Source organism: Macaca fascicularis, chromosome 10, assembly GCF_037993035.2.
Source record: "Macaca fascicularis isolate 582-1 chromosome 10, T2T-MFA8v1.1".
Taxonomy (NCBI): Eukaryota; Metazoa; Chordata; class Mammalia; order Primates; family Cercopithecidae; genus Macaca; species Macaca fascicularis.
Window position 1 is genome coordinate 2,641,410 of NC_088384.1, and position 27,772 is coordinate 2,669,181.

Below are 27,772 nucleotides of genomic sequence, written 5' to 3' on the forward strand. Positions count from 1 at the left end.
AGCTTCCTGGGTGTCACTGTCTGGCTTCTGCCTGCCTCCTGCACCAGACAGCAGCCTCCTTAGAGGAGCACAGAGAGGTCGCCTTCTCCTGCACAGCTCAATGCTTTGGCCTGGACTGAACCTCACTCACTGTGTGCCTCCCTTCCGAGAGCTTTTGACGGGTGAACCCTTATTCTTTGCTGGTCACTGCAGGCTCAGCAGTGAGCGCTGTGCACAGTTGGTAATAAGCTCTAGGTAACCTGGGAGTGAATGAATGAACAGGTGAGTGAATGAGCAGGGGGATGAGTGGGGTGGCCTCTAGAGAGGCACGCTGAGCCCTGGGGATGGGGCCGTGCAGGCGCCTTCCGGACAGGGACCTCCAGGGCCGGGGCGGGGGTCTGGGAGAGGCTGCCCCACCCGAACACTGCACCGCATTCTTCCTCTCCCTCCCCAGTAAATAAGACATTCGTTCCCCCCAAGAGTGCTGCTTCCTGACTTGATTTATTGCCTTATTACAAAGTCCTTCTAGAGGTATAGATTTTCTTTAACACAATTTACATTTTGGGGAAAATGTTTCACTCTCCGGATTCCTCCCCGAGTATGAATGAGAGCTGCCCGTGGCTGCTCAGCCTCCCGTGATGCCTGTGTGGCCGGGCAGGACAAACCCAAAGCGGCTGGCAGCCGGAGCCTCGGGTTGGGGGCGGGAGGGGCGCCCACTAGGCTGAGACACAGGCGGTGAGAGCTCACAGGCCGGGCCTGCTCCTGCCAGGCACCTGAGCCTCCCAGGGCAGGGTGGCCCGCTGGCTGGGCCTCTGGAGGCCCGGCCTGTGGGGGCTGTGCCACTCCTGCTGGGGCCAGGCTGGTCCCTGCTTTCCGCTGGGCCCCTGCCGCATGGCAGTAGCTCTGCCGTCCCTGGAGCGGAGGGGAGCTCTGAGCAGAGCACGCGGTTGTCTGAATTCTCTCAGGTGTCCCATCCCAGGCAGCGGGAAACTCATCACCGCCCTGGGAGAGGCTGGCAGGTATTGATCCCCATTTGCTAATAGAAAACACAGCTCAGACACGGACAGTGACTCTCCAAAGTCCCCCGGCTCATAAGTGCTGGAATTAATAAGGCCAGATAAAGGAACGCTTAGAGGAGATCCCGGAGGCGCAGTTGCTCTGTAACCTGCAAAGCCCTTAACGGCATTTACTTTTTATTATTTGTATTAATAAATGAGACACTGAAGTAAGACGTTTGTAAATTAGGTGCCGAACTAAAGTATTAGTTATGAATATACATGATAATAACAGAAATAGATGAGTTCACAGAGCTGTGAGCTGGGAGGTCAAAGCCCAGGCCCTGGTCACTCAGCCTGCTCAAACCTTTCCGTGGCCTCAGCCACCGGCCCTTCCTTTTTCCTCCTGGGCCTTCATGGGCTGACTTGTTTCAGCTTGCTTTGCAGATCTTACTTGGCTGGTGAATGCGAACAAGAAGTCAGTGCCATCCCCAACCCAGACCCCTAAGTCTCACCAAGAGCTTTCAGCTCGTTCTCTTTCCATCCGCTGGCCGAGCCCTGAGAACTCCAGGGATGGCAAGGAGCCCGGGCTGCGTGGGAAGAAGGTTGGCCCTCGGGATGACCAGCCAGGGGTGGACGACATCCCCCTGCAGTGATCCAACATGGTCGGAAGTGTGTTCTTTGTGTGTTAAAGCTCTTCAGACCTGGGACCGGCCGATGGATCTGTGTATCCGTGTCCTTACTCGGACTGACTATAGAGATTATGGCCTTGAAGTTCAGGGCTGCTGTACAAATAAAGAAAAAGAGAAACAGAAACTCAACAACAAAACAAGTACATATGGCATTGACTTTGGCAGGAGAAGAAGAAGGAAGGAAGGGAGGGAAGGAGAAGCCGGATCGCACCCTGACGCCCGGGAGGTCAGTTTCTGGCTGTTATAACAAATTACTCCAGACGTGGTGGCTTAAAACCTCCAAAACATATTCTCTTACAATTCTGGAAGAGAGAAGCCCAAAATTAGTCCTACGGGGCTGAAATCCAGGCACCGGCAAGGCTGGCTCTTCCTGGGGGCTCCAGGAGAATCTGCCCCTCACGTCTCACAGCCTCGGTGCCTGCTGCCGTTTCTGGGCTCCTGGCCGCATCACCTGGATCTCTGCCTCCGTCTGTACGTTTGAGAGAGTCTGTGCAGTGTTTGTCTTTCTGTGTCTGCTTATTTCACTCAGCATGATGTCCGCCAGGTTCGCCTATGTTGTTGCAAATGGCAGATTTTCTTTCCTTCCTTCCTCCCTCCCTCCCTCTCTCCTCTTTTCTTCTTTCTTCCTTTTTCTTCTTTCTTTCTTCTTTCTTCTCTCTTTCTTCTTTCCTTCCTTCCTTCCTTCTTTCCTTCCTTCCTTCCTTCCTCCCTCCCTCCCTCCCTCTCTCCCTCCCTCCCTCTCTCCCTCCCTCCCTCTCTCCTTTCTTTCTTTTTCTTTCTTTCTTCTCTCTTTCTTCTGTCTTTCCTTCCTTCCTCCTTCCCTCCCTCTCTCCCCCCTCCTCTTTCTTTCTTTCTTTCTTTCTTTTCTTTCTTTCTTTTCTTCTTTCTTCTTTCTCTCGCTTCCTTCCTTCCTTCCTTCTTCCTTCCTTCCTTCCTTCTTTCTTTTTCTTTCTTCTTTTTTCTTGAGACAGAGTTTCACTCTGTCACCCAGGCTGGAGTACAGTGGCATGATTTCAGCTCACTTCAACCTCCACCTCCCAGGTTCAAGTGATTCTCCTGCCTCAGCCTCCTGAGTAGTTGGGATTATAGGCATGAGCCACCACACACTGCTAATTTTTGTATTTTTAGTAGAGATGGGGTTTCACCATGATGTCCATGCAGGTCTCGAACTCCTGACCTCAGGTGATCCACCTGCATCAGCCTCTCAGAGTGCTGGGATTACAGGCATGAGCCACTGAGCTTGGCTAATTTTTATATTTTTAGTAGAAACAGGGTTTCACTTGTTGGTCAGGCTGGTCTTGAACTCCTGACCTCAGGTGATCCACCGGTCTCAGCCTCCCAAAGTGCTGGGATTACAGGTGTGAGCCACTGTGCCTGGCCTTTCCTTCTATTTTTAAGACTGAAAAGCACTCCGTTGTGCATCTATAACACAGTGTTTGAGTTCATCCGTCAGCAGACACTTAGGCTGTTTCTGTGTGTGTTATTTTTAACAGCACTGCAATGCATATGGGCCTGCAGGTGTGTCTTAGAAGCATTCGTTAAACATCAACAACCCTTGGCGTCCAACCTTGCACTGAGAAGTGTGTGGAGAGTTTCCAGCCCCTGTGACTCTGGGTGTGTATGAGAGGACAAGGGAAGAAGAGGAAATTCTTAGGAGTGAAACAGGGCCCAGCAATCACCCACAGGGCAGCTCCGGCCACAGAACAGGATGGGGCTCATCTCAGAGCTGCCCACCCAGGTCGGGAGCCATGGCCGTCCACCCGGTAGGATTCTAGAACTGCCTGGGGCCCGTGGGTGTTGTGTGTCTCTCCCCCGGTCCTCCAGTGAGTGGCGCTTTCTATGTCTTTTGTTGTTGCTAAACATAAGGGACTTAGTTTACCCAGGCGCCCCAGCATGATGAGCTTTGCACTAGTGGCTTTATTGTGTTTTCTCGTTGAAACCTGACGCTTTCTTATCCTTTCTTGGAGTTGAAACTCAAGTGTAAAGATGCCAAGTATACGGTCCACAATACTTGGATGAGTCAGCACAGAACAAAAGCGTGGAACCCATTTTCCTGACTTCAGACTAACTCTTTTGCTTCTGTATCCTGTCCTTCCCCGCCCCAAGCCAGCCATGCTGATCATTGGAAAATTCTTCTTCTTCTTTTAAAATAGCGGTCAGAGTACATTTCTGCTGTAACACAACGGAACAGAGAGGTTTCTATTCCATTTCCAAGTAAAGCCAAATACAAACATCAAATGGAATAAAACATAAAGAGGAAAAAAAGCACATCCAATGAGACCAGAGACAACCATAACCATAAACCTTGGATTGTGAGGAAAAGTGTCCAACACAATGGTATCTGGGCAAAGCGTGGAAGGCGGCAAGAAATATCTACCAAATGTTATGGATCTCAGCAAAGGGACTGAACTCTCAAAGAGCTCAGAGGAGTCCCACCCATGACCTCTTGGCCAGGACAATGTCCTTGCATGCTGCTCTGGATCGCAGAGTGAGGGCCACCCACGCAAATGGCACAGACATGCACCTGTGCAGGTGAGGCACAGTGGGGTGTGCAGTGGTCGCATCCCTTTGTCACAGCTGAGCCAAGTCACAAAGGAGAGAGGTTCAGGCCAAAAGCAAGAAGTGAAGGCTAAGGCAGAGTTGTAACTGCCTGAACAGGTATTGAAGTCACATCCCATCACACACAGAGCTGCTCAGCAAAGCCTGGAAGACCTATTGCTTTAACTCTTTCCTGTCTGCACTGAGAATACTCACCAGTGGTGCTTGTGGCTACAGTGTTTACCTCGAGACAACTTTGCCACGAACTATGTTGCTTTCATTATTATGTCTGCATTGCCGTAGTATATCGACTATGGAAACAAAGTACATCATTCTATTTATGCATTCTGTTTTTAGTAGTGTTATTTCCATTTACGAAATGTGTAATTCTCGATCACTGAAAATGTCAAATCCTAGAAAATGTAGTATTCCTATGTGTGACATTAGTATCATTCTCGAACAGTTGTTCACAGAAGTCATTTGATGAATCTGATTTTTTTTCAAAATAGAGGATTCTGATGACTCAGATAATTTTGATGTTAGTTCTGTTTAGAAATAACTCCAAGAATGGTTTTTATTTTATTTTCACATGGCAAATCAGTCAGATTTACTTCAGCCCCAAAGAGCGTGTTTATGTAAAATTAAATGAACGCTGGCAGAGAGCTGCACATTTGTTTTCTAGATGTGAAAATGGTTAAGATATTTAAGGACAGACTGTCCACTCAGTAACTGATTTTTTTTTTTTTTTTCTGAGACAGAGTCTTGCTCTGTCCCCCAAACTGGAGTGCAATGGTGCCATCTCTGTTCACTGCAACCTCCGTCTCCTGGGCTCTAGCAATTCTCCTGCCTCAGTCTCCCAAGTAGCTGGGATTGCAGGCACCCACCACCACACGCGGTTAATTTTTGCATTTTTAGTAGAGACGGGGTTTCACTATATTGGCCAGGCTGGTTTTGAACTCCTGACCTCAAATGATCTGCCCACCTTGGCCTCCCAAAGTGCTGGGATTACAGGTGTGAGCCACTGCGCTGGCCTCAGTAACTGAATTCTAAACGAATTGAGCAGACACTTCAGTGGCTACAAACAACAGAGAATACAGAGTTTTCAAAATTAGTCCAGAAAATTAACAAGGAGCACCACTGGAAATAACAACAAATAATAATAACAAACTCCAGGGAAGAGGGGAAATCTGATTTCCAGACATGCCAAATAATATTTTTTAAAATGCCCGTCTTTCAACAATAACTTGAGACATGCAAAGAAACAGAAAAAAATGCTTCTATGCAATAATAAAAGTATTAAATAGAAACTGTCCCTGAGGAATCCAGATGTTGAATTTATTAGGCAAAGACTTTAAATAAGACAATTCAAATATCTTCAAAGAACTAAACAAAATTATGTCTAAAGAAGTAAAGGAAGGTATGAGAACAATGTTTCATTCAATAGATAATATCAATAAAGGAAAATAATTTATAAAAGAGAGACAGATAAGAATTTGTAATTGAAAGGACAATAACTCAAAGAAAGCATTTACTAGAGGAGCTTAACAGTGGGTTTGAGTTAACAGAAAAAAGAGTAAGTGAACTTACAGATAGGTCTTTTTTATTACTCAACCTGAGAAACAGGAAGAAATAGGAATGGATAAAAATGAACAGAGCCTCAGAGACCTATGCGACAACATCAGACACACTGGTGTATGCATGATAAGCTTCATGGCAAAGGAGCAGAGAGTAGGACAGAAAAGTGTTTAAAGTAATAGCTGCCAAAACTCCCTAAATTTAAAAAAGATTTGTCTATTCATTCAAAAGCTCAATGAACTCTAAGTAGGAGAAACTCAAAGAAATCCACACCTAGACACATCATAGTCAAATGGTTGAAAGAGAGACAAACAGAGAACTTTGAAAGCAGCAAGAATGAGTCATCATGTATAAGGAATCTGCTTAAGATGTACAGCTGACTTCTCATCGGAAGCGATGGAGGCCAGAGTCAGTGCCACAACATATTCATAGGGCTGAAAGAAAAAGACCGTCAATCAAGGATTCGATATTGAGCAAAGCTATTCTTCAGAAATGAAGGAGAAATAAAGGCTCCACAAGCAAGGACTGGAAGGAAGCTCCCTCAACCTTAGATAAAAGGCTTCTATGAGAAAACCACAGTTAAGATCATACTTAATGGTGAATGAGTGGATGTTTTCTTTATATGATAAGGAACAGAAAACAAAGACGTCCACTCTCTTTGCGTATATTCAGGGTTGCACTGGAAGATCTCTCCAGAGAAACTAGGCAAGAATAAGAAGTAAATGATATCCAAATTTGAAAGGAGAAGTAAACATATCTCTGTTTGAAGATGGTGTAATTGTTTATGTACGAATTATAAATAATATACTAAACACCTATTACAATTTATAAGGGAGTTCAGCAAGTTTGCAGGATATAGGATTAATATACAAAACTCAATTGTATGTTTAAATATTAGCAATAAACAATCCAAAAATAAAGTGAAGAAAGCAATTAAATTTACAATACATCAAAAATAAAGAAAGCTTACAAAAGAACTATAAGACGTCAACACTGAAACCAGAAAACATTATTGGAAGAAATTATTGAAGAGAATTTTATAGGAGAAGCTGATTCTAAATTTTATATTGACAGGCTAGCCAAAACATTTTTGAGAATAGAGGATACCTTCTCCAATTTTAAACTTACTATAAAGCTACAGTAATCAAGACGGTGAGGTGTTGGCATGAGGACATTGTCTGCAGATAAATTAAATAAACTTGACAGTACAAAAATAAATTCTTACACTTTTGGTCAATTGATTTTCAACAAAGTTGCCAAGCATAGTCATTGTGAAATGATTAATCTTTTCAACAAAATTTTCTGGGTCAACTGGATATCCACATGCAAAAGAATGAAGCTGAATCCCAACCTCACACACCATATACAAAAATTAACTCAAAATAAATTATAGACCTATGGTTGGTTGTAGAGACTCATGCCTGTAATCCCAGCACTTTGGGAGACCAAGGCAGGTGGATCACCAGAGGTAAGGAGTTCGAGACCAGCCTGGCCAACATGGTGAAACCCTGACTCTACTAAAAATAAAAAAAATTAGCTAGGAATGGTGGTGCGCACCTATAGTCCCAGCTACTCAGGAGGCTGAGGCATGAGAATCACTTGAACCTGGGAGGTGGAGGTTGCAGCGAGCTGAGATCAGGCCACTGTACTCCAGCCTGGGCAATAGAGTGAAACTCCATCTAAAAAAATAAATAAATAAATTATAGACCTAAACGTAAGTGCTAAAACTTATATTGTAGGACTCTTAGAAGAAAATATAGAAGTAAGGCTTTGTGACTTTGGGTTGCGCAGTTGGTTCATACAAACCTCACCCAAGCCTCCAAAGAGAAAAAAAAAAAAAAAGATAAATTGGACGTCATTAAAATTAACAACTTTTGTGCTTCCAAGTTAACAACTTTTGTGCTTCCAAGAACAGAATAAAAAATGCGGAGATAATCCACAGCATCAGAGAAAATATTTGAAATTCGTATGTGTGATAAAAGACTTATATTCAGAATAGATAAAAAAATTCTTTTTTTTCTTTTCTTTTTTTTTTTTTTTTTTTGAGACGGAGTCTCGCTCTGTTGCCCAGGCTGGAGTGCAGTGGCACAATCTCAGCTCACTGCAAGCTCCGCCTCCTGGATTCATGCCATTCTCCTGCCTCAGCCTCCCGAGTAGCTGGGACTACAGGCACCCGCCACCACACCCGGCTAATTTTTCATATTTTTAGTAGAGACGGGGTTTCACCATGTTAGCCAGGGTGGTCTCAATCTCCTGACCTCGTGATCCATCTGCCTCAGCCTCCCAAAGTGCTGGGATTACAGGCGTGAGCCACCGCACCCAGCCGATAAAGAATTCTTATAACTCGAAACAAGAAGACAGATAACACAAATAAGCATGGATTTGAATTAATTTATCCAAAGAAGATGTAAAAGTGGCCAATAAGCACATGAAAAGCTACTCAAAATCTTAATAATTAGAGGAATACAAGTCGAAACATAATGCGTTATTATTTCAGACTCGATAGGATGGTTAAAATAAAAACACAGACAATAATGAGTGTTGATACAAACGTGAAGGAATTGGACCCTGAATGCGTTCCTGTTTGGAATATAAAATGGTACTGACCCTCTGGAAAACAGTTTGGCAGTTTCCTAACACAGAGTTACCGTAGCCTGGTGGTTCCTCCTCTTGGTAGATGCTCAAGAGAAATGTAAACCTGCGTCCACACTAACCCTTATTCGTGAGTATTTCTAGCAGCTTTATTCGTAGTAGCCAAAGAGCAGAGGCAACCCGAACACCCATCAAGTGACGAATGGATAAATAGTGAGGCCTGTCCACACAACGGAGTAGTATTTGACAATAAAAAATTAATACATTACTGCGGTGGCTAATTCTGTTTCAAGCTGAGTGGGCTGAGGGATGCCCAGGTATCTGGTTAAGCCGTGTTTCTGTTCTCACTTACACGTGAGAGCTGAATGACGAGAACACATGGACACACAGAGTGAACAATAGACACTGGGGCCTGTTGGAGGGTGGAGGGTAGGAGGAGGGAGAAGATCAGGAAAAGTCACTAATGGGTACTAAGCTTAGTGCTTGAGTGATGAAATAATCTGTACAACAGATCCCCATGACACAAGTTTACCTATGTAACCAACCTGCACTTGTCCCTCTGAACTTAAAAGTTAAAAAGATAGGCTGGGTGCAGTGTCTCACGCCTGTAATCCCAGCACTTTGGGAGGCTGAGGCGGGTGGATCACGAGGTCAAGTGTTCAAGACCAGCCTGGCCAACATGGTGAAACCCTGTCTCTACTAAAAATACAGAAATTAGCTGGGTGTGGTGGCGGGCGCCTGTAGTCCCAGCTACTTAGGAGGCTGAGGCAGGAGAATGGCTTGAATCTGGGAGACAGAGGTTGCAGTGAGCCAAGATCACACCACTGCACTCCAGCCTGGCGACAAAGTGAGACTCTGTCTCAAAAAAGAAAAAGTTAGAAAAATAGATAAATAAGCAGTAATTCTAAGAGTGTCTGTGAGGGCATTTGCAGGAGAGATTAGCGTTTGAACTGGTGCACTGGGGAAGGCAGATGGATCCCCCCCACCATGGATGGGTGCCATTCAATCTGTTGAGGGTCTGTCAGACAAAACAGGGAGGGGTGGTTGAGTTAGCTCTGCCTGACACCCTGAGCTGGGGCATCGATCTTCTGCCTTTGGCACTTCTGGTTCTTGGTCCTCAGACTCAAAAGAGTGGAATCTGTGGCATCAGCTTTCCAGCCACCTCCAAACGGCCCCGAGGTGCTCTCCTGGGTCTCCAGCTTGGAGGCGGCAGACGGGGGAACTTCTCAGCCTCCACAATTGCATGAGTTACTACCTTATGATAAATCACACACAAACAAACAAGCACACATTCCCTATTTGTTCTGCTTCTCTAGACAACCTTGACTCACAAAAGTACTGACAGGCTCTGCTGTGGATGAACTTGAAAATGTGATGCTGGCCGGAAGGAGTGGCTCACGCCTGTAATCTCAGCACTTTGGGAGACCGAGGCAGGCAGATCACTTGAGTTCAGGAGTTTGAGACCAGCCTGGCCAACATGGTGAAACCTCATCTCTACTAAAAATACAAAAAAAAATTAGCTGGACGTGGTGGCACGCAGCTGTAATCCCAGCTACTTGGGAGCCTGAGGCAGGATAATTGCTTGAACCTGGGAAGCAGAGGTTGTAGTGAGCTGAGACTGTGCCATTGCACTGCAGCCTAGGTGACAGAATGAGACTCTGTCAAGAAGAAGGAGGAGGAGGAGGAAAAAGAAGAAAGAGAAAAGAGAGAGAGAGAGAAAGAAAGAAAGAAAGAAAGAAAGAAAGAAAGAAAGAAAGAAAGAAAGAAAGAAAGAAAGAAAGAAAGAAGGAAGGAAGGAAGGAAGGAAGGAAGGAAGGAAGGAAGGAAGGAAGGAAAGAAAGAAAGAAAGAAAGAAAGAAAGAAAGAAAGAAAGAAAGAAAGAAAGAAAGAAAGAAAGAAAGAAAGAAAGAGAGAGAGAGAAAGAAGGAAAGAAAGAGTGATGCTCAGTGAGGGCCACCAGTCACAAAGGTCCCTGTATCAAATGACCCCATCGCACCCAGAGCAGACACATCCAGAGACCAAATGCAGATCAGCGGGTTCCAGGGGGAGAGGACCACGGGGAGTCACTGCTAATGGACATGGGATTTCCTTCCAGGTGATGACAATGTTCTGAAATGAGATAGTTGTGATCATTGCAAAGCTCCATGAAAATACTACAAGCCCCGGAATTGTATGCCTAAAAAGGGTAAAGTGTATATAGTATGTGAATCACACCTCAATAAAGTTATTTTTTTTAAATGGAGGGGCTGCTTTGAAAGGAGACTAGGGCAGTAGGTCCAGCAAGGGAGCTGTCACACCCTGGTACAGACGCAGCAGAACTGAGGGCTTTGGAACCAGGAAGCACAAGGAGAGAGGAAGGCCTGGCTGTGAGCGAGGAGGACACTAGCATGAAACTTAAGGCCGGGCCAGTGCAAACCCAGCCCTAAGCAGAGTGTCAATGTTATATTTAGTTATGAATATAATAGAAGATGTATATTTCTGCATATAAAAACTTTCACAAAGTTACACACGCATACATATCACAGAGGGCAAGAGGTAGAAAAAAATGTAATTGCCCTGATGCATTTAACTTATAGCTAGGAGACTTTCAATAGTGCTTAAGTATAGAAGGCCACATTTTAGATTTTCATAGGTATAAAGGTAACCGTTATAAGTTCTGTACAAAGACTAGAAAAATTAGAAAATGATGACAATATTGGGGAAACACCGAAATGAACTGACTTTCTCCTTTTACATTGCAGGGGTTAAGAGTCTGTTAAGAATTGATAAATGTGGAAACAGACTCTGAAAATGTTACTAAAAGCTATAAAGATGGCAACCACAAAAAAATAAGCAGAAGAATTAACTTCCCGAATTTCCCAAAGGAAACCCATTCCCAAAGAAAAAGCAGACCAAGGAGCAGAAGGCCGAAAACAATGGGAGTTTGAAAATGGTGATACGACACATGGGCATGTCAAGGCAACTAGAGTCAGACGTGGATCACAGCAGCAAGTTCAGGCAAGAAACATCCACCAATTAAAACAAGATTCTCAGAGTAAGAGTAAAACAACTAAAGCCCATGTGTACGAACAGGTGACATTTACAAGACATTCGGAAACGTGTTATCAACTGATCGAGGAACGTATGGCAAAGCCATGCAGACAAAGGTAAGCAAGAGGGAGCTGGGATGGCAACATGAGTGTCAGAGAGGCTGTGACCCAGACGAAGAAGATGAGGAGCCATGTAGGGAGGAGAGAGGATCCAAGCCCAGGCAAGGCTGTGTCACTTAGGCACCAAAAATGGAGACTTTCCTGTGCTTAAAACCTAAGGAAATGCAGTGACTAGACCCATGTACTTGAGTCTTGACTTGACTCCCTGGGCAGCAGGGCCAGGAGCAAGGTGAGGGACAAGGGAGCCTGGGAGGCAGGGAAGGAGAGGGTGAGAGGCCACCTGCAGTGAGCTGTTGAGTGGGCCACCTGTGTGGCATCACCGCTCAGCCTCTCCAGACCTTCTGCCAAGCACTGGAGTTGTCCCTTTGAGGTGGGAGGCTGCGGCACTGATGTCCAACCCCGTTTTCCAGGGCTGGAGGGTTGCTCCCCACTCCTGCTTGCCAGGGTTTTGAAGAATGCCTGAGGCAGGAGGACAGAGGCAGGAGTGTGGCTGTGGGGACTGGAGACACCTGCTTTAAAGGGGAATCGACCTGCCTCTGCTCACCCAGCAGGCCAAGTGAGCAGAAGCAGGTGAGCCTGTGGAGGAGAGTGACACGTTCTCAGGAGGATGTGCAGCTGCATAGCCCAACTCCACCCTGAAAACAAGAAACACAGCTATTCTCACACCCTGTGAATACCGACAGAAAATGACCATAGGTTTAGACGCAAGACACTGCTCAAGGTGTTCTCGGGAGGTCACCTGAGACTGCAGAAATCCTGGAGGAAAGAGAACAGAAGCAAAAGTGTGGCGCTCTTCCAGCCACAGCACACTATCAGCACCAGGCTCAGAGCAAAATTTTTCACCATCAGTGTCACAAATTCTCAACAAAAATAGGCATTAAGTAAATTAATGATGAAATTAAAGAGAAAAATGAAAACAAAGGTGTGGAAAGCAGAAGGAGGGAAAATAGAAATTAATGACATGTAAAAGATTAAAAAGTCTTGTTAGTAAATAATTTCCAGAGATGCTTCTTTATAAAAATCCTATGAAATATACAGTATCAAAGCTAATTACATGAGGCAGACACATAGGAGAAATATACAAACACAAAATGAGGAGTGAAGAGAAGGAAATAAAAAATACAGACAAATTAAATATATTTTTCTCAGCACTATATAAATGCTCTGAAAAGCTAGAAGAAATAGCTGATTATGTAAGAATATATAGATGTATATGTATATATGTGTGTGTATATATATATGCATACACGCATATGTGTACAGATGGAGAAGGAGACCCACATTTTATTTAGATGAGATTGAAAATCTAAATCAACCAATTACCATACACAGAACTGAGAAAGTTGCCCCGTGGTTACTTCTTAAGTCACTATTGCCATACAAATGGCAAATTCTTTACTGAATTCTAGTAAAACTTCGAAAACTAAATAATATGGAAGTTATTTAAACGTTTAGAAACCTTTCTCCTTCAAGATTTCACCAAGTATGAGCAAAATATTACATACACACACATAAAAATGTATCTCATTTTTGAATACAGATGCAAAAATTCTACACAATGTATTAACAAATAGGCTCAAAAGTTCATTCAAAAATACACTATGCTAAGTGTGATTCCTTTCAGGAACCAGAAATAATTCAATATTTGGAAGGTAGTTAACAAATTATACCTGCAAGTGTGAAAACAGCAATTTTTAATGATTAAAAATACATTCTTGATAAAACTGTATAAAAATATTCAAAACACCAACAACTGACCCTTGTGGAAAAATAAATGAAGAAAGTAGTTCTCAGCAAAGGAAACACAAGTCCCAATAAATAGAATACAAAGTGTTCAAACCACGTGAAGTTAAATAAATGCGCATTACCAGGCCAATGATTCTCTCTTCCTCCGTGCGGCCGACCCACGGTGTGCTGGGCTGATGAGGAGGAGCAGGTGCGAGCACCTCATGCTCCTTTACTGGCCGTGAGACTCTCTGTAACCTCTTTGGAGTACGATTGGAGAGCATCTGTCACGTTTTAAAATGTCCTTACCGTTTGTCTCAGCATTCTGCATTTAAAATCGGACTCTGTACAATTCATGTCCCTAAGAGTATATATGTATTATAAAGATTTCCATTTCGTTGTAATTACAAGTGCCTAGAACCAATCTAAGTATCTCTCAGTATGGGAATGAGTAAATAATTTGTGGAACATCACTGAGCTATTAAGAAAAACCATGGATTAGAATTATATCTCCAAAATATATTGCTAAATGAGAAAAGCAAAATGCAAAACAGGGTATGTATAAATGCTACTGTGAGTGCCTTGTAAAGGGTAATTTACATATAGAAACACGCAGAGAAATACAGAGATATTTATACTGCCCAGTACAGGCAAGATCTCTATGAGGACTGACAAAAATCTGTTAAGAAGTTTGCCTCCCCCCCGGGAAGGACAGGGCCCTCTCAGGTGACTTTTATGTATATAGTGTTTTAAATCGTTTGATGTACTAACCATGCTGAGGGACTATTTTTTCATATAGAAATACAAGTGTATATTCAATATGTACACATATATATGTACATATATATTACACACATCCATGCACACATATGTACATCGACACACACAGACACAGGCCGGTGTTACTGGGAGCGGGGATTGGGAGTTAGAAGTGCCAGCTCCCGCCCCAGGGTCAGACCCCAGCCGTGCCATCTGACGTCGGTTGCTTATCCCTCTGTGCTTGAGTGTTCTCATCTTGAAAATGAGGAAATCAAAAAGCACCTGCCTCCTGTGATTGTGCAAGGATCCAGTTAATACATTTCAGGTGCTCAGGACAGTGTCTGGCTTGTAGTCATAGCTCAGGGGCAGCTGTTTTCACATTATTTTTGTGCCTGTTATTAACATCTGCCAGGTCCAGATCTGATCTTCCGCTAGAGAGGAAGCTCCACGAGACACCTATCCCCTTATTTCAGCCACACAGCAGAGTTTCTGGTACACCGTGGGAAGATGGGAACTGCCTCATCATCCCTCCAGGTGACGTGCATTTGATAAATAACTTTCCACGTGTCTGACACGAAGCACATCCGGCCACGCCCTCGCTAGACAGGGACAGGCAGGACAGGCAGGGATCCTGACCGTCCAGAATATAGAACCCAGTGCTGGACACTGATGAGGGAATCTGTGAAAATGCTTCTGTGGCTGCACTACCTGGGAGCATGTGACCCAGCCTCGGGAGTTAGGAGACTCTTCTGTTCATAGGAGGAAGGAAGGAAGGAAGGGAGGGAGGGAGGGAGGAAGGGAGGTAGGGAGGGAGAGAGGGAGGGAGGAATGGAGGAAGGGAGGGAGTGAGGAAGGGAGGGAGGGAGGGAGGAAAGAAGGAAGGAAGGAAGGAAGGAAGGAAGGAAGGAAGGAAGGAAGGAAGGAAGGAAGGAAGGAAGGATGGAAGGGAGGGAGGGAGGAAGGAAGGAAGGATGGAAGGGACGGAGGGAGGGAGGGAGGGAGGGAGGGAGGAAGGGAGGAAGGGAGGGAGGGAGGGAGGAAGGAAGGAAGGGAGCGAGGGAGGAAGGGAGGAAAGAAGGAAGGAAGGGAGGGAGGGAGGAAAGAAGGAAGGAAGGGAGGAAGGAAAGGAGGAAGGAAGGAAGGGAGGGAAGGAGGGAGGAAGGGAGGGAGGAAAGAAGGAAGGAAGGGAGGGAGGAATGGAGGAAGGGAGGGAGGGAGGGAGGAAGGGAGAAGAAGGAAGGAAGGAAGGAGAAGAAGGAAGGAAGGAAGGACGGAAGGGAGGGAGGAAGGGAGGGAGGGAGGGAGGGAGGGAGGGAGGAAGGGAGGGAGGGAGGGAGAGAGGGAGAGAGAGAGGGAGGAAGGGAGGGAGGGAGGGAGGAAGGGAGGGAGGAAGAGAGGGAGAGAGAGAGGGAGGAAGGGAGGGAGGGAGAGAGAGAGGGAGGAAGGGAGGGAGGGAGGGAGAGAGGGAGGGAGGGAGGAAGGGAGGGAGGAAGGGAGAGAGGGAGGGAGGGAGGAAGGGAGGGAGGAAGGGAGGGAGGAAGGGAGGGAGGGAGGGAGAGAGGGAGGGAGGGAGGAAGGGAGGGAGGAAGGAAGGAAGGCAGGCAGGCAAAACAAAGACACGCTTGTGGCCAGCTGATACCTGCCCACATAACGACATGGGCACAGCGTGGAGTATTAAATAACTTTTCATGGTGTTGGTGCAGGAGCAAATCAATCCACCATGAGATAGGAGAGAGGGTCCATGATCATTTCCAAACACGGCCCAGACGCAGGCGTCATCACCAACAAGCGGAGAAGGGTGGGCCGTTCCATCAGCGACGCAGGGACAACTGGATCGCCATATGGGAAGATAAAACTTTATCCCTTTCTCAAACCATACACAAAAATGAATTCCAGATGGCAGCAAGAGCTCAATGTTCAAGACAGAAACTTTAAAATCTTAGAGGAAAATGTCTTCTGTAATTCTTATTCTCACTTAAACACACAAGCACAAAACCTAAAGAAAATGAATGATATATTTCATTACCTCAAAATTTAAAACTTTATATAGCAAAGCCACCATAAATAATAAAGTGGAAGCTATTTTATCTGATAAAACCAGTGATGACTTTCATGTAGAATATACCATTTCTGCAAATCAATAAGAAAAGGAAAAAAAACACTAGATATCAATATGCAGTTCAAAAACCTGGAAACTTAAATGCCCAAAAACACATGAGAAAAAATTAATCTCATTTACACTTAAAACAATGAGATAATCTTATTATCCCATTATTATCACACATCAATCAGATTTATAAAAATTTAAAAGGCAACACCAAACCTGAGTGAGGAGTGAAGATAAGAAACCACGCACTGCCAATGCGAGGGGAAATTGGCACAACTGTACTTTTCTCCCCAAGACAGCACAATAATTAGCAAAGTTTAAATCATCTGTGATGCATGTCCTGGCCACTCACCCTCCGAATGCCCACACCAGGGCAATGCTCACTATGCACTCATGGTGACACGCACAGGACTGTCACACAGCATCGCTAGTTACAGCAAAAGATAGAGGCAACCAATGTGTCCATTAACAGGAGAACCATCAATAAACTGGTGCAAGGCCAGGATGGCGGCTTACTCCTGTAATCTCAGCACTTTGGGAGGATTGCTTGAGCCCAGGAGTTCAGAATCAGCCGGGGCAACATGGCAAAATCCTTGAAGAAAGAAAGAAAAAAGAAAGAGAGAGAGAGAGGGAGGGAGGGAGGGAGGGAGGGAGGGAGGGAGGGAGGGAGGGAGGGAGGAAGGAAGGAAGGAAGGAAGGAAGGAAGGAAGGAAGGAAGGAAGGAAGGAAGGAAGGAAGGAAGGAAAGAAAAGGGAGAGAGAGAGGGAGGGAGGGAAAGAAGCGAGAGAAAGGGAGAAAGGGAGAAAGGGAGGAAGGGAGGAAATTAAGTAGGTGCAAAGTAATATAATGGGAAAGTTCAGAGTTGTTTAAATGATTTAGTTTGTCCTTCAGCAAGAATATATCTCACAATAGAATGTTGAGTGACAAAGCAAATTTCAAAATCCTAATATAGCACATTACCTTTCTTGTAAAGATGAAAAACTCCATGTGTCATGGAGCAGCAATCCAAATCTTTTGATTCAGGTAGGTGTGTAAGATTAGTCATGGATCACAGTGTTTCTGGAAGTGAAATGGATAAGAAGCCTACCGAATGCTCACTTACTCTGTCAGTGGTAAAGTTTTAAATCAAGTGGACAAAAGTCTACCTTGAATCCTACAAATAGAGAGGGAGTCACGGTCCCTCAATCAATTCCCAAAAGTGAACCCTGCCCCAGCACCTCTTGGATGAAGGAGAGGCTGGATCTCCTTATGGAAGGACCCCAGTACATTACCAAGATTGTGCGCAGTTACTATTTCTCCCGGTCTTTCCTCTTACCAGGGTGACTGTGTGCTGAGGAGAAAGAAACAATCAGGCCTTTTGTGGACTGCTGGACACTGGCTCTGAACTGACTCTGACTGCAAGAGATCCCAGATGTCACCGTGGTCCATTAGTCAGAGCTGGGCTTATGGAGGTCAGGTGATCTAAGGTGTTTCAACTCAGGCCCATCTCACATTGGGCCCAGTGGGTCCCCAAACCCATCCTATGGTTTTTTCCGCACTTCCAGATGCATAATTGGAATCAACGTACTTAACACCTAGAAGGGTCTCCACATTGGTTCCCCTGACGTGTGGTGCAAAGGCTATTAGGGTGGGAAAGGCCAAGTTAAAGTCACTAACACTACCTCTACCTTGGACAACAGTAAATCAGACACAACACCACATCCCGGGAGGAATCTTGGCATTGGTGCATCAAGGACTTGAAAGGTGTAGAGGTGGTGATTTCCACCACAGCCTATTTGTTGTGTGCAGAAGACAGATGGATCCTGGAGAGTGACAGTGGATTACTGGAGGCTTAAGCAGGTGGTGGCACCAATTGCAGCTGCCATATCTGATGTGGTTTCATGGCTTGAGCAAATGAACACGTCCCGTGGCCCCCGGTGTGCTGATACTGATCTGTCAAATGCCTTTTTCTCCAAATCTGTCTACAAGGCAGGTTGCTTTCATCTGGCAAGGCCAGCAATGCACCTTCACAGTCCTACCTCAGCTGTTCTAGGTCTGTCCACTCTCCAGCCCAGTCTTCTCATTCAGTTCACAGGGATCTGATGGCCTTTCTCTTCCCCCAGATGTCACCCTGGTCCATTACACTGGTGACATTATGTTGGGTGAGTGTCAGGTAGCATCTCTCCTAGACTTACTGGTAAGACATTTGCATGTCAGAGGGTAGAGAATGAATCTGACTAAAATTCAGGGGCCTTCTACCACCATGAAATGTCTGTGTGTCCAGTTGTGAGGCCTCTGAGGTACCAAAAGGGAGGACAATCTCTTGCAGCAGGCCTTTCCTCCATCAAGAAGGAGGCGTCATGCTGACTGGGCCTATTTGGATTTTGGAAGCAACACATTCCTCATTGGTGTGTGTTACTCCAGCCCATTTACGAAGTAACCCAAAAAGCTGCTGGCTTTGAGGAGAGCCCAGCATAGGAGGAGGCTGTGCAGCAGGTCCAGGCTCTGTGCAGGCTGCTCTACCACTTGGGCCGTAAGACCCAGCAGATCCAGCAGTGCCTGAGATGTCAGTGGCAGACGGGAATGCTGCACGGACCCTTGGCAGGGCTTGTAGGTGAATCACAGTGTAGACCCTTGGGATCTCAGAGCAAGGCCCCACTGTCCACCTTTTGAGAAACAGCTCTTGGCCTGTGACTGGATCTTTGTAGATCTTGATGTTGACCAAGGGCCACCAAATTACCACATGATCTGAGCAGCCCATCATGAACTAGGCATTAACTGACTCACAGACCCATCAAGTGGGGTGTGCACAGCACTGCTGCATCATCAGATGGACATGGTGTCTACCAGACTGGTCACCAACAGGCCCTGAAGGCACAAGTAAGTTACATGAGGAAGTGACCCAAATGCCCATGGTCCCCACTCCTGCCCCCCTGCCTTCTTTCCCCCAGCCTGCACCTATGGCTTCATGGGGAGCTTAGCACATTTTTTAGCTTCCTGTTCCCATGACTTTATGCTCTGCTGGCCTAGAAGTCTTAGTTCCAGAAGGATAAATGCTTCCCCCAGGAGACACAACAATGATATTATTGTCCTGGAAGTTCAGCCTGCTGCCTGGCCACGTTGGACTCCTCATGTCTTTGAGTCGACAGGCTAAGAAGGGAATTTCTATCAAAGGGAAATTGACCACTGCTCCACGAGGAGGTAAGGAAGGGTGTGTCTAGAAAACAGGAGATCCCACAGGGTGTCTCTTAATACTGCCATGGGAAATTACAACCACCCAATCCAGGTAGGACTATGAATGCCCCAGACCCTTCAGGAATGAAGGTTTGGGTCTCCCCACCAGGTAAAGAAGCAGGATCAGCTAACGTGACTCCCAAGGGGAGAGGGAACACAGAATGTTTTGAGAAGAAGGTGGTTATCAATGCCAATACCAGCTACAACCACTGGACCAGTCACAGAAATGAAGATTAGAATTAGACCACCACTGCTCCTGGGCCTCCAACTTGCAGACAGCAGATCCTGGGACTTCTCAACCTCAATACTTATTGAGCCAACACCTACCTTATCTCTCTCTCTCTCTCTCTCTCTCTCTCTCTCTCTCTCTCTCACCTACCTTATCTCTCTCTCTCTCTCTCTCTCTCTCTCTCTCTCTCTCTCTCTCTATATATATATATATATATATATATATATATATATATATATATTTCCCTTTGGTAGTCTGGATAGATCACCCCAGTCAGGATAGAAGTTCCCTTCTTAGCCTATTGACTCAGAGACATTATGATATGGTTTGACTGTGTCCCCACCCAAATCTCATCTTGAATTATAGTTCCCATTATCCCCATGTGTCCTGAGAGGTACCTGGTGGGAGGTGATTGAATCCTGGGGACGGTTTCCCCCATCCTGTTCTCATGACAGTGAGATAGTTCTCATGAGATCTGATGGTTTTGTAAGGGGCTTCCCCATGCACTTGGCTCTTATTATTCTTCCTGCACCTTGTGAAGAAGGACGTGTTTGCTTCTGCTTCTGCCATGACTGTAAGTTTCCTGAGGCCTCCCCAGCCACGTGGGACTGTGCATCAATTAAACCTCTTTCCATTATAATTTATCCAGTCTCAAGCAGTTCTTTACAGCAGCGTGAGAATGGACTAATACACACAAGGAGTTCAAAGTGGCCAGGGAGCAGGCTGAACTTGAACTTCCAGTACAATTTTATATATATATATATCCCATTGGTCCTCGGTATTAGTCCATTTTCATACTGATATAAAGAACTGCCCAAGATGGGGTACTTTATAAAGAAAAGAAGTTTAATTGGCTCACAGTTTCACATGGCTGAGGAGGCCTCAGGAAACTTACAATCATGGCGAATGGCGAAGGGGAAACAAGGTACCTTCTTCACAAGGCAGCAGGAAGGAGAAGTTCCAAGCAAAGAGGGGGAAGAGCCCTTTATAAAACCATCAGATCTCATGAGGACGCACTCACTATCATGAGAACAGCATGGGGGAGACCGCCCCCACGATCCAATCACCTCCGCCTGGTCTCTCCCTTGACACGGGGAATAATGGGGATTACAGTTAAAGATGAAGTGTGGGTGGGGACACAAAGCCTATCCACAGCATTCTCTTTCTCTGGGAAACCCTGACTAACAGACCCACCCATCCTGGGGAGGGCCACCTGCACCTGTTTCACTCAGTCCACCACTTCTAGTGCAAATACACACATTTTTGGGAGTGCACTGGAATCCCTCCTTGCAGTGACCCAGCCTCCCACTCCTTCAGGAGTGCTGGGTCTGTAACTGGCTCTACTCTGGGACACAGGTGTCTGAGGAGCTTGGAATCTGTTTCCCAATTCAGGTTAGGCTTTAGTCCACTTTGCCTGGCCCCCAACTGCTTACACAGACAGAACAAGGACTGAGTGGGCTTCCCAGCTTCACGCACCAGGGACGTTGGCCAGCAATATTAGGAGCTACCAGCCAGTGTGACTATATATCTTAGTTTTCCACAAGTGTTTGAAAGTATCATGCACAGAGTCCCTTGGCTCCTTACTTCTGTAAGCATCTGCAGCAGATGCTTTTCATGTCTCTATAAATGGTTCATGCCACGCTCTGTCAGTGTTCTCTTTGTTGCTGCATCAGTAGTCAGCGGTGTCTTGACATCTGATCAGATTAGACAGCCCATTCCAGAAACCCCAGACCAATTCAGAAAATCCATCCTCAGCGTTCTGACCCTCTAAAACCACTCTTGGTACCCGAATCTGTATTAGTCATGTTTCTCCAGAGAAACAGAACAAACAAGGTCTATTTTTAGATATATAGAAAAGGATTTATTATGAGAGATTTGCTCACACCATTATGAGGGCTGATATAGCCCACAATCTGCTGTGTGCAAGCTGGAGGCCCAGGAAAACTGAAGGTATCATTCCACTCCAAGCCCAGAGGCCTGACACCCAGGGGCACTGAAGTCCCAGGGCAAGAGATGAAAGGCCCAGCTTATGCAGAGAAAGGGCAAACTCCCTCCCTCTACCTTTCCATTCTCCTCAAGCCTTCAATGGATTGGATGAGGTCCAACCACATTGCACAGTTCACTGATTCAAATGCCAATGTCTTCCAGAAACGCCCTCCCAGACACACCCAGAAATCACATTTTACCAGCTGCCTGGGCAACTCTTAGCCCAGTCAAGTTGACATAAAATTAACCATCACAGAGAGCATCAACCAAGCCACACACATTTTTGGGAGTGCACTGGAATCCTTCCTTGCAGTGACCCAGCCTCCCACTCCTTCAGGAGTCACTGTCAGCCTGAAGAGAACACAGCAGTGGGGGAAGGTTGCGTTTGCTCTGTCTGCCTGTGTGAGCCAGGGCATCCTCTTTCTCCTCCCCTTGGACACTGAGGCTCCTGGTTCCTAGGTCTTGAAGCTACAGCACCAGCTTTCCCGGGTGTCCAGCCTGCAGACGGCAGATGCCGGGACTTCCCAGACTTGGAATTGTGTGAGCCAATTCCTTTCTGTGGATAAAGGAATATATGTATATATAATTGTTTCCATTGGAGAACCCTAGCTAATAAAACTGGTACTTTTAAAAAAGCCAGATGTGGCTGGGTGCAGTGGCTCATGCCTATAATCCCAGCACTTTGGGAGGCCAAGGCGGGTGGATCACGAGGTCAGGAGATTGAAACCATCCTGGCTAACACGGTGAAACCCCATCTCTACTAAAACTACAAAACATTAGCCAGGTGTGGTGGCAGGCGCCTGTAGTCCCAGCTACTCAGGAGATTGAGGCAAGAGAATGGTGTGAACTGGGAGGTGGAGCTTGCAGTGAGCCGAGATTGTGCCACTGCACTCCAGCCTGGGCAACAGAGCGAGACTCCACCTCAAAAACAAACAAACAAACAAACAACAACGACGAGAAAAGCCAGATGCAATGTACACAAATAAAAGGAAAATACATCATGTTCATATTGGAAGACTTGACGTTTTTAAGATGTTAGTTCCCCCCAAATAGATTTATAGCTTAAAATCAATCTCAGCAGAAGTCCAAGCAGAATCTCTTTGGAGGAATTTACAAGCAGATTCATATAAAAAAGGAAATGACTCAAAACAGCCAAACAAACTTTCAAAGAAAGACAGGAGTGGCAGGACTTCAGTACCTGAGTCCAGGCTTACCATAAATCACCAGGAACTGAGGCACTGCGGTGTTAGTGTGCAGAAAGAAAAGCCAATAGGCAGAATAAGAAGCGCAGAAATGGGTACACACCATCTTGGTCAATAGACGCAAAACAAAGATCCTGGTGAAATTCAGTGGGGAAGGGAGATGGTGCAGGAGCAGGTGAGTTATCATGAGAAATATCTTATGCCTGCCTCACACCATACACAAAAAGTGATTCAAGATTCATCACAGACTTACACATAAGCAGCAAAACCATTAAACGTCTAGAAGAGAACATGGAAGAATAATTCATAATCTTGAGATAGGCATATGTTTCTTAGATGAGATGCAGAAAGCCTAACCACAGAAAACTGATAAAATTGGTCTTTATCATAATTAAAGCATCTGCTCAACAAAAGGCACCTCTAAGAAAATGAAAAAGCAAGACACAGGGGAAGAAAATATTCAAGGGCACATAGCTGACAAAGAACGCAGATCCAAAATAGATATGAAAGAGTAGCTCCTACGATTCCAGAAGAAGAAGAAGAAAACAGTTCAAACAAATTGACAAAAATGTATAGAAACCCTTCACAAAAGAAAATACACAAATAGCCAAAAAGCACATGCCAAATTGCTGGCATCATTAATCATGGGGGAACATACACGAACCAGGCCATTCCCACTAGGATGGTTGAAATTGAAAAGAATGGCAACGTGCAGCGTGGGCAAAATTACCGAGGAGCTGGAACAGGCACCCCTGCATGGTTCCTGGCATAATCACTTTGGAAGATGTTTTGTTGTTTCTCAAAATGTAACACACATCTCTACTTCATGATTCTCAAATTCTTCTCCTAGGTGTGGGCAGAGGATTACCCAGGTGCTGAGGCAAGAGACTGAAGGCACAAACTGTTTCAGTATAATATAGAAAATAGTTAGAATAAGAATAGTCATAATACAAATTAGATATAGAGATGATCATGAACAATTATCAATCATTATTATAAACATTATTCATCATTAGCTTTTAATATTACTCTTTGTTGCATTACTAATATAACCTAGGAATAACGGGTGGGTGTAGGGTCAGGTGCTGAAGGGACATTGTGAGAAGTGACCAAGAAGGCAAGAGGTGAGCCCTCTGTCACGCCGCATAATGGCCGCTTGAGGGCTCCTTGGTCAAGCAGTAACGCCAGTGTCTGGGAAGGCACCCGTTACTTAGCAGACCGTGAAAGGGAGTCTCCTTTCCTTGGAGGAGTCAGGGAACACTCTGCTCCACCAGCTTCTTGTGGAAGGCTGGATATCACCCAGGCCTGCCCGCAGTCATCCGGAGGCCAAAACCCCTCCCTGTGGTGCTGTGCTTCAACGGTCACACTCCTTGTCCACTTTCATGCTCCTCCCGTACTCCTGGTTCCTCTTTGAAGTGCGTAGCAGATAGAGGTAGAAGAAATAGTGAAAGTCTTAAAGTCTTTGATCTTTCTTATAAGTGCAGAGAAGAAAACACTACATATGGTGCCTTCCCTCTCTACCTCGGCTACCTAAAAAGGAAGGGCCCCCCTATCCTGGAATCACGTGACTTGCTTCATCTTTTCAATCACTCAGAAGATTCACCCTCCTTACCCTGCCCGCTTGTGTTGTATGCAATAAATATCAGCGAGCCCAGCCGCTCGGGGCCACTACCAGTCTCCGCGTCTTCATGGTAGTGGTCCCCCCGGCCCAGCTGTTTTCTCTTTATCTCTTTGTCTTGTGTCTTTATTTATTACCATCTCTCGTCTCCGCACACGGGGAGAACACCCGCTAAGCCCCGGTGGGGCTGGACCCTGCACCTAGGTATGTATTTGGATAAAATGAAAGCAGGTTCACAGAAACATTGGCATAAAAATTTTCACAGCAGCTTCTTCATAAGAGTCTCAAACTGGAAACAATTTAAATACTCAACAGGTGACTTTGTTTTATAAACAAACGGTGGTCTCTTCATCCACTGGAGTATCACTCAGCAATAAAAAAACAGCCACTCAGACATGATAACACAGACACATCTCAGAAGCATCATACTGAGTAAAAGAAGTTCCTGAAATCAAGCACACACCGTGCTGTTCCATTTCTGTAAAGTTTCGGGACAGGCGAGGCCAGTCAACGGAGATGGGCAGCAGGGCGATGGGCACCTCGGGAGGTGGCACAAGGAAGCCTTCAGGAGGTGACATCTTCTTGATCTTGGTTGTGACGTGTGCTGAGGTTCAGTTGTGTCAAAACTCATTGGACCGGACTTTTAAGAACTGTGCTTGTTGGCCGGGCGCGGTGGCTCAAGCCTGTAATCCCAGCACATTAGGAGGCCGAGACGGGTGGATCACGAGGTCAGGAGATTGAGACCATCCTGGCTAACACGGTGAAACCCCGTCTCTACTAAAAAAATACAAAAAACTAGCCGGGCGTGGTGGCGGCGCCTGTAGTCCCAGCTACTCGGGAGGCTGAGGCAGGAGCATGGCGGGAACCCGGGAGGCGGAGCTTGCAGTGAGCTGAGATCCGGCCACGACACTCCAGCCTGGGCCACAGAGCCAGACTCCGTCTCAAAAAAAATAAAAAATAAAAAAATAAAAAAAGAACTGTGCTTGTCACGATGTGAAACAAGCCCTCGGTTACATAACTAATACAACTAACTCAAAAACTATGCATTAATGCTAAAACTCGATTCCTGCCAACCCTTAAGAACAGAGCAGTGAGTCTGCCTACACCTCTTGGCTTGGGTCTAGCTACTGTCACCATGGTGGGTACCACCTGCACCATCATCCAGGCCAGGACAGTGGGCATTAGACAGACAGGGACAGCAATAGGAATAGGGATAGGGATAGAGATGGAGGTAAGGATAGTGACGGGAGGGAGACAGTGATGGAGCTAGGGAAAGGGACAGGGATAAGGATAAAGAGGGACAGCGACAGAGATAGAGGTATGGAGAGGTAGATAAAGAGATAAATGGAGAGAAAACAGAGGATTTATCCTGAGAAATTGGCTGAAGTCATTATCCATGTTGCAAACTCCCACACTCTGACCTCAGTCACCTGGAGCTCCTGGAAGCATAGATGATGTCTAAGCCTCCTGTGAGGTTTACCGATAACCTATGTTCATGCGAGCACCTCCCACACAGTCAGCATCCCACGGGTGGCTTTATGCGCTCATGTCCCCCCAGGCCCAGGGCCGCCTCCGAACCCAGTGTCCTCACACATCAGAGGCCCTGCAATCAGAGCATTGACACAAAGGCACTTTCAGAAGGAAAGTAAATGTGAAGATAGGCTCTGCTTCCTCCTGCACTGAAAATTAGGGGCACTGGCCTTGTGGGGAAGGCTGGGGAAACAACGCCGCACAGCTTCCATGCCTATTCTCATCCCCACAGCCTGCTGCCCCCAAATGTGCTTGATTTCAGAGCATAATGGGCAGAAGATGTTTCATTTTCCAGAACCCAAGAAAAAAATGTAATATTGAAACAGCGCCGGGGACGGGATTAAGAAAGAGAGCTACGTGGTGCTGGGTTTGATTTCATTTCCATGTGAACTTCTGCGTCATTCTCCCAACTTTATTTCCTGCGAATCGGAGGAGCCGGCAGGACCACCCTAGCTCAGCTGGGTCGTGCCGTTACTCTTAATGGCAATATATTCCTATCAGCCAGAAGTCAACGGGAGTTGGCAGGGCGCGTCAGGCCAGCCGTAAGGGATGGGAGAAGCGTGGGCCCTTTCCCTGCAGGGGGATGACTCCCCACAAATGCTATTTTCTATTTTCTTTGGCATCATTGTCCCCATCAGCTTCCCCGTCACCTATGGAAATTGCCAATCTCAGGGATGGGCAGCGGCTCTGGGGACAGCTCTTTGCTTGTTCTGCAGGGCCTCAGGGTCAGCGGAGGAGGCGTGATTGTCTTTAGAACACCTTAATGGGGCGATGGGAAAGAGGTACTGGGCCCAGGACCCTGATCGTCTACCAGTGGCTGCCTCGGAGAGAGGAGGCTGGTTCCAGCCACAGAAGCCCACCGGTGTCTGGTCCTGCCTGTTGCAGACCCGCCTGGGAGGCCAGAAGCAGGCGGGCCAGAAGACCACTGTTTGGGGAAAGACCACTGCAGGGGAAAAGGTACAAGCAATGCCTTTCGTCATCCAAAAGAAATAAGAGTGATGCTTCTCCCAGGCTCACATCAGGATGCTTGGCCGTGGTCCTCACAGGCGTGGACACCATGGGACACTCTTTCTTGGGGGACCCTGAGGGAGGGGACACAAGTCAGCATCAGGTTTATGTGGATGACTGGGACCAGGAGTGGGAGGGACACCTGAACAGGGTGGGGACGGTGTCCACCCTGCGGTCTCTCCTGGCCGGGAGCAGCTTCTCAAGGGGCAGAGTAGGGCTGTGTAGGCAGGGCCTGGCACTGCCTGGATTCACCCTCACCACCCACCTCTCCTGGCTACCGGCCAGATGCCCTGGCCAGACCCAGATGGGGAAATGACATCAAAGTAAAGCAGTGCGTAGGATGCTTGTTAAAGACGGCGGGGAAGGCTGTTCAGCACCACCGTGGCACCAACACGGACACTAGGGAGAGAGACCGGCTCAGCCCGATTCCAGTGAAGACAGCTGGGGGTTTATAGCCAGGGGCAGAGCTGGCAGATGGAGATGACTGAGAGGAATTGGGGTAGATGCCAGGGTTGGGGGACTCCTGCTAACCTGGCCATATTAGTCAGGGACCTCCAGAGGGACAGAACCAACAGGATCTGTGTCTACGTGAAAGGGAGTTTCTTGGGGAGAAGTGGCTGACAGGGTTATATGGGAAGCCCCACAGTAGGCCGTCTACACACTGAGGAAGAAAGAACCTGGCCGTGGTTCAGTCTGAGTCCAGAAGCCTGAAAACCAGGAAGCTGACAGTCCCACCTTCATTCTGCTGGACGAAGGCCTCAGAGATCCCAGGGAAGCCACTGGTGCAAGACCAGGGTCCAAACACTGAAGAATCTGGATCCTGATGTCCAGCGGTAGGAGGAGCTGGAGGAAGCTTCGAGCACAGGGTAGAGAAG

The 27,772-nt window shown here is 46.4% G+C and overlaps 1 long non-coding RNA gene across 1 annotated transcript in view; it reads right to left on the reverse strand.

Moving 5' to 3' along the window:
• Nucleotides 1-1,158: 1,158 nt before the first annotated feature.
• The window catches only part of LOC123567181 (uncharacterized), a 49,452-nt gene continuing 22,838 nt past the window's right edge, over nucleotides 1,159-27,772 (reverse strand). The window contains exon 3 of the long non-coding RNA XR_006689992.3: nucleotides 1,159-1,759. This is a non-coding gene — a long non-coding RNA (uncharacterized lncRNA). The remainder of the gene's footprint in view (nucleotides 1,760-27,772) is intronic.